Genomic DNA, 9,901 nt, shown 5'->3' with positions numbered 1-9,901 from the left:
AGGTAGTTTACGTCACTTCAGAATTTGGGGGTGTCCAGCACGTGTTGTTGCAAAACCCCAAGAAATTAGAACATCGTTCAAAATTATGTCTATTCGTAGGATACCCCAAAGAGACGAAAAGTGGTTTGTTTTATGACCCTCAAGAAAATAGAGTGTTTGTATCAACAAACGTTACATTCTTAGAGGAAGACCACGTAAGAAATCATCAACCTCGTAGCAAACTAGTATTAAGTGAGATTTCTAAAGAAGCTACTGATAAAAGAACGAGAGTTGTTGATCAAGCTGGTCCTTCAACTAGAGTTGTTGATGGAGCTGACACTTCTGGTCAATCACATCCTTCTCAAGAGTTGAGAATGCCTCGACGTAGTGGGAGGGTTATAACTCAACCCGATCGTTACTTGGGTTTAGCAGAAACTCAAGTCATCATACCTGATGATGGCATTGAGGATCCATTGACCTATAAACAGGCAATGAATGATGAAGATAGAGATCTGTGGATTAAAGCCATGAATCTTGAAATGGAGTCAATGTACTTCAATTCAATCTGGGAACTTGTAGATCAACCAGATGGGGTAAAACCTATTGGTTGCAAATGGATCTATAAGAGGAAATGAGACTAAACTGGTAAGGTACAGACCTTTAAAGCTCGACTAGTAGCAAAGGGTTATACCCAAAGAGAGGGGGTTGACTATGAAGAAACCTTCTCTCCCGTTGCTAGGCTTAAATCGATTAGAATACTCTTGTCTATTGCCACATTTTATGATTATGAAATTTGGCAAATGGATGTTAAGATAGCCTTTCTAAACGGAAATCTTGAAGAGAGTATCTATATGGCTCAACCAGAGGGGTTCATTGAACAGGATCACAAGCAAAGGGTTTGCAAGCTTAAAAGATCCATTTATGAGTTGAAGCAAGCATCTCGATCCTTGAATATAAAGTTTGATACTGCGATCAAATCTTATGGCTTTAAACAGAATGTTGACGAACCTCGTGTTTATAAAAGGATAGTCAACTCTACAGTAGCTTTTCTGGTGTTGTACGTTGACGATATCCTACTCATTGGAAATGATGTGGGATTTCTGACTGACATTAAGCATTGGCTAGCGACACAATTCCAAATGAAAGATTTGGGAGAGGCTCAGTTTGTTCTTGGAATCCAAATTGTTCGGAAACACAAGAACAAAACACTAGCATTGTCTCAGGCATCGTACATCGACAAAATGTTGATTCGATATAAGATGTAGGACTCCAAGAAAGAATTATTACCTTTCAGGCATGGAGTTAATTTGTCGAAGGAACAAAGTCCTAAGACACCTCAAGAAGTTGAGGATATGAGACACATTCCCTATGCATCAGCGGTCGGCAGTCTGATGTATGCCATGCTATGTACCCGACCCGACATATGCTATGCTGTGGGAATTGTCAGCAGATATCAGTCCAATCCAGGACGTGCTCATTGGACTGCCGTTAAGAATATCCTCAAGTATCTTAGGAGAACGAGGGACTATATGCTAATGTACGGTGCTAAGGATCTGATCCTTACAGGGTACACTGACTCAGATTTTCAGACCGAAGTAGATTCGAGAAAATCGACATCATGATCTGTCTTCACTCTGAACGGAGGAGCAATAATATGGAGAAGCATAAAGCAAGGTTGCATTGCTGATTCCACCATGGAGGCTAAGTATGTTGCTGCTTGTGAAGCAGCGAAAGAATCTGTATGGCTTAGGAAGTTCTTAACTGATTTGGAAGTCGTTCCAAATATGCATCTTCCCGTCACTCTTTATTGTGATAACAGTGGAGCAGTTTCAAATTCAAAAGAACCAAGAAGCCATAAGCGAGGAAAACATATTGAGCACAAATATCATCTCATAAGGGAGATTGTGCAACGAGGAGATGTGATCGTCACACAGATAGCTTCAGAGCACAGCATTGCTAATCCATTTACAAAGCCCCTCACAGCTAAAGTGTTTGAAGGGCACCTAGTGAGTCTAGGACTACGAGTTATGTAATCTAGGGCAAGTGGGAGAAATGACATGAGTATGTGATGCCCTAGTTTATTGTATTTCTCTCTACTCAACGTTATAAAACCCCACTAGAGTTTTAGTCCAAGTGGGAGTTTGTTGGGTTTTATGTCCTAAAACTCATAGTTTGTAAACAAAAAGATATTCTATTTTCAATAAAGTTATTATTGTTGTTTATTCAGTAAAGATTGTTATTGAATAAAGTGAATTTTACGATCATTAATCTAAATAGAATAAACTAAGAACACTCTTGCTATAGTGTGATTACTTGAACTATATGTAGAGACATAAGAGTGGATCAAGTTCAAGTATATAGTCAAAATGATCTATAGTATAAGGATAAGGCTGAGTACCTTATTCTGGGGACACTATGGATGCGGCCCACTTTTGTATATGATATAAACAATGTGATCACTAAATTGTACATGTGGAGACATGTGAGTGGGGGCGTCCTATGCAATGAGTATTGTATAAGATCGGACCATGAAGAAAACCACTCTCACTTTATAATGTCGTTTACTGTTGAGACTGATTTTCTTTTCATTCGATAACCTAGGTAACTCGATTTTAATCCTGAGCTAACCATGAACTCCTGTTTATTCGGAATTATCCTTAGATTTGCATGGGTGAGAGTGGCTCTAGTTCGCCAACTCAATAGGCCTCCCATTTCAGGGGTAAAACTGGGTGAATGGTTGGGGACGTGGGGTGCAAGATGGAATTCACTCCTACCCACTTTTAGGGATAGAAGAGAGGTAGTTCCCTTAAGCACTGACTCCAGGTCTTGAACAAGGGGCCCCACCCTCTCATTGGCCTTAGAGGGATTCGATTTACTGGTTGGACCACAAACCAATTGTTCATTAGAGGATCAGTGAGACATAAGGAACAAGAAGTAACTTTAGGGGTAAAACGGTAAATTGACCCAGGTCTAGTTACGAACAACCTGTGATGGATCGACTTACTAATCATGGTTATATCAAATGGACAGAAATATATCTATAGTGAAGGGAGTGCAACTACTAGGCTATAGTGGAGTGTCCTAGTAGTTAACGAATGTTGGAACTAGGTTAATGAGTTTAACCTGTTAATCTTGGATTGTTGGAGCCCATGATCTATAGGTCCATTAGGTCCCTATGCTAGCTCATATCGGACTAAACCATAGAACAGTGTGACGAGTGAGTTCGAAGTGTTCGAATTCAAATTAGGGAATATGCGCTACATATATACGATATATTTAACCGCATTTTTGTTTTATTTACGAATTAAACAAAAAGAGAGAATATGAGATATTTAAATAAGATTTAAATATCTTAATCAATTATGTGTCGGAATTGATTGAGATTGACATTTGAATTAATATTAAATATTAATTAAATAGTTTAATTAATCCTTTAATGTTACTTTAATTTGAAATTAATTATTCAAATTAATTGTTGAATTAAAATGAAGAAAGTCAAAATGTTGACTTCATTTAATAGAAAAATACATGTTAGTGGAATTTTGAGGTGTCAAAATTTGGTTTTAACCAAACTTTCTTGCTTGCCAAATAAACCCCACAAGTTTGAGTGGAATTTTGAGTGTCAAAATTTGGTGAACTCAAATTTGCATTAACATGCAAACATGACTCTTTAAATAGAGTAATCATGGTACATGGAAGGTCTTCTTCGGTGAAAAACCTTGAGAAAAAACCTCTCACAAACACTCTCTTCATATATACAAAATCCCTCCCAAGTTTAGTCACTCACCGGATTCCACAATCCCGTTCTAAGGCCGGAGGATAGTGGAGAAGACACTAGTGGTGGTACGAAACCGGTTCGTGAGGAAAAAGGAGTTTGAACTACAAAAGGTTAGTATCTAAACTCATTAAGTTTTAATACTTATGAAACATGCTAGTTATTTACTATAATTGATGTTCTAAAAGTGCCTAAGATCCAAATTGCTTCTGCATGTGTTATATTAACACCATCAATTTTAACGTTAATTAAATCTCGAGCTATTTGATCGGTTCAGGGTCTTAACTCACGGTTCTTTGGGTTTTTCTTTATATATCCTTAATTCATACTTGGTTTAGGGTTCATATGAAAATCTAAGCAATTTCTACAAGTATTTCTTAACAAAAAGTCCAAGGTGGCTACTTGCCTCGTCGTCGACGTTTGGGACGTCCATTCTTGAGCTTCCACTATCTGAATTACTTCAAATTTCCTCCCACGTACTCGTTATTGTGTCTAGTTTCTGAAACCATAAGATTTTCTATGAGAATCGGTCTGGAATGGGGTTAAAATTGAGAAAACCCGAGAAAATGTCAAATTTTTAGAAATGGTGGAGGATTGCTCTCGAATTTTGAAGAAATCTGAGGTTAGGAGACCCAGAATCTAAACGCATAACCTAACTATTCAATAAAAAAATTAGTCATTATTTCTTTTGAAATCTCAATGAATCAGCGAAAATATCTTTACTGATGAATTTTCATATCTAATGATTTCGGGGATAGCTTATTTGGGAGAGCATCAGACTGAAAATTTGAAGGTCACGTGTTCGATCCACGTTCACCGCACTTGGTTCACATTGCATAATTAACTTGCCTATTCAATCTAAAACTTGTGATTATTAATTTTTTATGTTATCTGCATTCATTGCACCTTATAGTTTAGTTGATTATTATTTCTTTTTAAAATATAATGAATTATTGGAAATAGCTTTACTTATGAATTTTTATTTTTAATGTTAGCAGGGATAGTTCAGTTGGGAGAGTGTCAAACTAAAGATTTGAAGGTCACGTGTTTAATCTCCATGTTCACCTGTAACTATTCAACTGGATTATCACATTAACAATTTGAATCAAATAAAGTGACATTAACTATTTGAATCACCTCAACCTCACTTGTTGAACTTGACCAAATGTCTATAACGTAACACTAACAAAGTCTTTTTAATCTAAAATACCATTGAACTTGACCATTATAGTGCCTCTCAAACGTAGGTAAAGTTTAAATTCGAGTCTCCTTGTCAAACTCACTCGGGTTCTCATCTCAACCATGATGGCGTTCAACAAGAGTGACCTCGAAAATAGCCGGATTATCGCATTAACCATTTGAATCACCTCAACCCCACTTTTTGAAATTGAAAAAAATATCTAAAACATAACACTAACATAGGTACGATGTTCATAAAAGTCTTTAATCTAAGATACTATTGAACTTGACCATTAAACTGCCTCTCAAAATGAGGTAAAGTTTAAATATAATTCGTGACAAAAGATGAAACTATAAAATAAAAAGAAATAAGAAAATAATATTCAATTTCAGAGAATCAAACCAGAATCTCCGAGGTGAAAGCCAAATATCCAAATCGTTGGACAACAATGAATTTTTGGTGTAGTTGTCCTAAAGTCTTTTGTCTAATCGCTCAAGAGTTTTACTATGATGTTTTTGGTAATGTCTAACTCTTCGACACGTCCTTTCATGTGTGTGATAGAGTTCTCAGAATTACCGCGACGTTTTGAGCTGTTCGATCGTGTGGCTCTTTCTTCAAAACGGTAAACATCAAACATCAAACATCAGGTCTTTGATTGGCAACCCATCCAAAGGATTGTCGATTGCATCGATTGGATCAATAGTCTTCCCATGAGTTTATGGTGCATGACCCATTTTTTATAGCATTCACCTTCGAGCGCCACCATAGTTTTGCATCGTCCATGAGATGCATTGCGACCAACGTAACTCTTAGGTCCTATGAGCAAGTAACAGTAACCTTCAAGTATTGATCTACGTAAAAAATAAAGCTTTTTAATTCCTTAGCATCTCAGTTTACATTTAAGGGGTTGGGTTCTTGGATTTTAAGTTTGTTAAGCCCACATGAACTTGGCTTGAGGTGTGGTTCTCTACAGCCCAACTTGTCAAACTCACTCGAGTTCTCATCTCAACCATGACGTCGTTCAACAAGAGAGACCTCGAAGACGACTGGATTATCGCATTAACCATTTGAATCACCTTCTCATCTCAACCATGACGTCGTTCAACAAGAGAGACCTCGAAAATGACTGGATTATCGCATTAACCATTTGAATCACCTGCTCATCTGAACCATGATGTCGTTCAACAAGAGAGACCTCGAAAACGACTGGATTATCGCATTAACCATTTGAAATTGAACAAAATATCTATAACATAACTATGACAAAGGTACGAAGTTCATAAAAAGTCTTTTTAGACTAAGATAGGAACTGTAAAATAAAATGAAATAAGAAAATAAGATTCCATTGCCGAGAATCAAACCCGGGTCTCCTGGGTGAAAACCAGATATCCTGACTGCTGGACGACAATGGATTTTTGGTGTAGATGTCCCGAAGTATTTTGTCAGATCGCTGAAGAGTTTTAGCATGATCTTTTGCTTAATGTCTAACTCTTTGACACGTCCTTCCCTATGTGTGTTAGAGTTCTTAGGGCTACCGCGACGTTTCGAGCTGTTCGATTGTGTGGCTCTTTCTTCAAAAGAGTCAATATCAAATGTTAGGTCTTTGATTGGTAGCCCATCCAAGGGAGCATCGATTCCATCGATTCCATTAACGATCTTCCCATGAGTTTATGGTGCATGACCCATTTTTTATACCATTCACCTTCGAGCACTACCATAGTTATGCATCGTCCATGAGATGCATTGTGGCTAATGTAACTCTCAGGTCATATGAGAAAGTTCCTGTAGCCCTCAACTCTCAGGTCGTATAATAGAGTTCTTAGAGCTACCACGACATTTCGAGGTGTTCGATCGTGTGGCTTTTTCTTCAAAAGAGTCAACATCAAACGTCAGGTCTTTAATTGGCAACCCATCAAGGAGAGCGTCGATTGCATCGATTCCATCAACGGTCTTCCCATGAGTTTATGGTGCATGACCCATTTTTTATATCATCCACCTTCGAGCGCTACCGTCGATGAGATGCATTGTGGCCAACGTAACTCTTAGGTCCTATGAGCAAGTTCCTGTAACCTTCAAGTAGTGTTCAACGTAAAAAATAAAGTTTTTTTAATTCCTTAGCATCCTGGTTCCCATTTAAGGGTTTGTGTTTTTGGATTTTCAGTTTGTTAAGCCCAACATGAGCTTGGCTTGGGGTGTGGTTCTCTACGACCCTCCTTGTCAAACTCACTCTGGTGCTCATCTCAGTCATCTCAGCCATGATGGCGTTCAACAAAAGAGACCTTGAAAATGACCGAATTATCACATTAACCATTTGAATGACCTCAACCTCACTTGTTGAAATTGAACCAAATATCTATGACATAACACTATTAAAGGTTCAAAGTTCATAAAAGTCTTTTTAATCTAAGGTACTATTGAACTTGACCATTATAGTGCCTCTCAAATCAAATTCATAAAAGTCTTTTGAATTTAAGATACTATTGAACTCATCCATTATAGTGCTTCTCAAACCTAGGTAAAGTTTAAATATAATTGGTGACAAAAGATGAAACTATAAAATAAAAGAAATAAGAAAATAAAATTTCATTGTCGAGAATCAAACTCTGGTCTCCTCGATGAAAGCCAGATTTTCTGTGTAATGTCTTCGACACATTTTTTTTATGTGTGTGACAGAGTTCTCAGAGATACCGCCACGTTTCTTGTTGTTCGATCACGTGACTCTTTCTTCAAAAGAGTCAACATCAAACATTAGGTCTTTGATTGGAAACCCATACAGGGGAGCGTCGATTGCTTCAATTCCATTAATGGTCTTCCCATAATTTTTTGGTGCATGACCAGTTTTTTATACAATTCACCTTCAAGCGCCACCATAGTTTTGCATCGTCCATGAGATGCATTGTGGGCCGATGTAACTCTCAGGTCCTCTGAGAAAGTTCCTATAGTCTTGAAGTATAATATCAAAACATATTAACGTATTTGATATGTTAAATATTAAAATAATTGATGTGTATCATAAACATTAAATAAAAATATATATTTGAAATTTGAATGATATTCATATTAATTAAACATATATTATGATATTCTACCACATTTTAATATTATTTAAATAAGATATTATATCTTAATGTATTAGGTATTCAAATATATAATTTGACAAAAATAATCACAAGTTCACCGTAAATAGAACCCTAGGGTTAAGTCAAAAAGTATCAAACACTAAATACTGTGACATTTTAGGTGATATTTTGCAGAGGAAGCTGATAAGGTTTCCAAAGAGCAGGTGGTCATTTCTGACATTTTAGGTTAACAACATGGTGAAAAGTAACAAGAAATTCTGATATCAGTAATTAACTACAAACCTTTGAATAAGGTTTTAGAATAAATAGATTTGATAAAAAGAATTTAGAGTCAAATATTTTTATAAAATTCGACATGAAATTGGGATTTCGGAAAATTCTAATTTCTTAAAAGGACAAATATAAAATAGCATTTAATGTCCAATTAGAAAATATGAGGGGAACGTCATGTCAGTAAGGCTAAAAAACGCTCCATCCGAATTTCAGAAGATTATGAATGATATTTTCAATCCTTTCAAAAAAATTTGATAGTTTATATTGATGATGTGTTGATATTTTCTAAAACCATTAAGATCAACACTTTAAACATCTACATACATTCATTAATGTAATCAAAAGAAATCAACTAGTTGTGTCCATACCCAAAATCAAATAATATCAAACTCAGATCCGTTTTCTTGGATTTTAAATTTATCTATAATCTTGTTTCAAACAAAAAATAATTTTGCTAGATAGAAGTAAATTTTGTTGTGGTTTGATTTTAAAATTCTACCTATAAAAGAAGTTGAAAACATCTTGGGAGATTACCTATGGGTGAGTTTCTAACAAAGTCTCTCTTCTCTCCTCTGTCTTCTTAAACTCATACTAATCCAACCAATCATTTGCATGGACTCAAAAGTTCAATTACCTATAAAAGAAGTTGAAAACACCTTGTGAAAGTCTATAAGCATACTACGACCTCTAGCTTTGCAAAATCCAGCGTTGTTGACGCTTATCAAAATCGCTGCCAAAATAAAGTTTAACGAGTGGTTCTATGGTGTAGTGGTTAGCACTTTCGACTTTGAATCTAACGACCTGTGTTTAATTCCCGATAGGTAATCCACCAATTCATACAAAATTGGTCCATAGTCGATTCGGTAGGGTCACTTTTGGACCGATAATCTGTAGAAGGGGTCACTAAGATTGAGATCATACAAAATGGGACCATAGCTCAATGTTAGAGCATTTAATTGCAGATCAAGAGGTCACCAATTCGAACCTAGTTGGGCCCTTCTATCTAGGATAGAAATTTGTTACACTTTTTGGACCGACACTATGTCTACGGGGTCACTAAGGTTAAAATCCTACAAAATGGATCCATGGCTCAGTGGTAGAGAATTTGACCGGTCACCCGTTTGAACTTGGTTGGGCCATTTTATTTTGGACAGACACTTTTTACACTTTTGGATTGACACTCTGTAGAACGAGTCACTAAAGTTGAAATCATGCAAAATGGGTCCATAGCTCAGTGGTAGAGCATTTGACTGCAGATCAAGAGGTCACCATTTCAAATCTGGTTGGGCCCTTTTATTTTGGACAGACACTTTGTTCGATTTACTCCCGACCACCGAGTGTCTAAAGGGAAAAGAAATAAGAATAATTACCGATTCCATGTACATTAAGAAAAGAGTGTGGTATCCAAGCACCCACTATGAACATGGTTAAAAACTTACTCACTCCATGTTTTCCATATCTTTCATTTAACTAAGAGTAGTTGCCCATCTTACAATTAAACAACACCAACTATTTTTTATGTTTTAAAATTATTTTTTTCAACATTTCCCTTATTATTTCCCTTATTTTGTACTATGAACCTATAAACTCTATTTCAAATATAATGTAAATATA

The 9,901-nt window shown here is 36.3% G+C and overlaps 1 non-coding gene across 1 annotated transcript; it reads left to right on the top strand.

Moving 5' to 3' along the window:
* Window positions 1–9,507: 9,507 nt before the first annotated feature.
* TRNAC-GCA (transfer RNA cysteine (anticodon GCA)) lies at window positions 9,508–9,579 on the top strand. The gene has a single exon. It is a non-coding gene; the product is annotated as a tRNA-Cys (tRNA).
* Window positions 9,580–9,901: the final 322 nt, after the last annotated feature.

Source organism: Cucurbita pepo, unplaced genomic scaffold (assembly GCF_057944985.1).
Source record: "Cucurbita pepo subsp. pepo isolate OVF unplaced genomic scaffold, ASM5794498v1 scafford_44, whole genome shotgun sequence".
Lineage (NCBI taxonomy): Eukaryota > Viridiplantae > Streptophyta > Magnoliopsida > Cucurbitales > Cucurbitaceae > Cucurbita > Cucurbita pepo.
Note: the sequence above shows the minus strand (reverse complement) of the source record. Positions and strands in the feature narration are given on the sequence as shown.